The sequence below is a fragment of the Montipora capricornis genome, chromosome 7 (genome assembly GCF_036669925.1).
Source record: "Montipora capricornis isolate CH-2021 chromosome 7, ASM3666992v2, whole genome shotgun sequence".
Taxonomy (NCBI): domain Eukaryota; kingdom Metazoa; phylum Cnidaria; class Anthozoa; order Scleractinia; family Acroporidae; genus Montipora; species Montipora capricornis.
Genome location: NC_090889.1, coordinates 24,760,680 through 24,762,818, shown reverse-complemented (window position 1 = coordinate 24,762,818; position 2,139 = coordinate 24,760,680).

Here is a 2,139-nt window from a genome sequence, read left to right as displayed (position 1 = left end):
GTGTCAAAATAAATTGAGTTACTGGGTAATTACTCGATTACTTTGTTCAGTTGGTGGTGACTTCTTTGCCTAAAAGCAACTCACTTAACGAAACTATCCTTTTTCTAACAACAACAAGGATTTAAACAGCTTCAATTCTTACAGAGTTCGATGAAAATCATGATTTAAAACATGCGGTGGGGCAACCAAAGCGATGGCAGCTGTGTTGGGGTTTCAGTGTGAAAGTACAAACGGCTACTAACACTCTTATAACTCTTTTTTCATTATTATTTTGTTAACCCGCAGTCTGCAGTCTGCATTTTACCCTCAGTCTGCATTTTATCCCTGGTCTGCAGTCTGCAGTCTGCGTTTTACACTGACCGGTTATTTGGGTGGTTTTTGGCAACAGAGGTTAATTATTCGTAATGCGATCGCTTCCGTTGCCGTTAGCAACGGGTCGCAAATTTGACACTTTTATCGCATTATCACATTACGCATTGAATCCACGTTATCTATTATTCCTAAAAATCTAAAAATATTCGTGCCTCATCAGTTTTCGGTCGAATTTATGTCCAAGAAAGCAGATAAATTGCAGAAAATTTTAGTTTTGCATCCAAAAATTCGTAATCAACGCTAAAATGACCAAATTTTGCCTGGAAAACATATTTTACTGTTATTTTTCTTAAATTTTTTCGTTCAACTTTCGCTTTTATAAAATGTTTCAGTTGTCTGTAAACGAGATGCTTCCGTGAAGCATACACTGGGTTGCCTGTGGTACGTGCTACAGAAAATCAGAAGGCACTGAATTGTGTGGTATTGAAATACAGCTTTCTCACTTCCCATTTATTTTCTTCAATCTTTCTGGGTTCAGTACTTTGCTAGTAACCACATGTCTTCTCAGGCTATTTACCCAAGGCTTCTACCATGGCACTAAGCAGGGCTGAAAATAACGGCCGGTCAACGGACAATGTCCGGTGTAATTGAGGCTTTGACCGGTCAAACGTTTGACTTGCCGGTCATGTTGACCGGTCAAAATTGAATATAACTAGACCCTCCGTGAGGGTACACTGGGTTGCCTGTGGTACGTGCAGCGTTCCAAGCAATTTTTTTCAAGTTGGGGTTTGTAGCCGTTATAACGCGCGCTCTGATTGGCTAATTGTGACTGGCCCACGGGCCGATTACGGGCTTGCAAAAACAAAGCAAAAGGTAATTAAAAAACCATATAATAAACTACTTACTAACCGAGCTAGCTCGAGCCGTACTGGGGAATATTGGCCCTGGGTCGTTTTTGTACGGACCTCGCTGCGCTCGGTCCGTACTGCCACGACCTCGGGCCAATATTCCCCAGTACGGCCCTCGCGCTCGGTTAGTAAGAAGTTATTAAGGGGTCACCCAGAAGTCATACCAGCTGAGGCCCTTTGGCTCACAGGTCCTCACACGTTCGTACGACGAAACAGATCCTTTTCTGACGTTAAAAACCTGGCTACCGGCCAAACTCTTTTTCCTACTTTCCCAACCGCGAGAAAACCGCGGTAAACCAGCCATCGCCAAAAAATGTTTTTTTCTCAAAAAATATTTAAAGTTAGGGGGAAAAAATACATCATTTTAAAGCTAAGGAACATTGGCTTCTGGGCTGACATATTGATAAACTTCTTTTCACCACAAGTTTAAGCGTGCCCTCTGAGCATCTGACATATACCCCTTCGAAAACAGAAGCATTGGACCGAAAATACTATTAACGTTAACAAATGCAAATTCAGCAAGGTGCAGACTTTGTTAGCTTGCCTTATGCAAAAACAAATATTAATGCAAAATGAAATAAATATTGATACACAGTTTTAAGAAAGAGCAGAAGGAAGTTTCCAGGACGGTCGCTCGAGAATAACATGTTTACAACATGAAAACAACATTAATTTTGAACCGTGAATATAAAATTTAAACAGTTACGATCAGCGACAAACATTTTGGGAGATTTTTGCTACGTTCAATTTTGTTATTGTAAGTTTTGGCTGCACAAATAAATCGCAAATCGAAAGTGACATCACCGGAATTCAGCGGGCGCCGTGATTAAGTTACCGCGGCATGTTTACTTGCCAAACAGTGAAGCATCTGTGTCAAGTGATGGCAAGATACCGAGTTTTAGTAAGTTTCTTTTTCTGT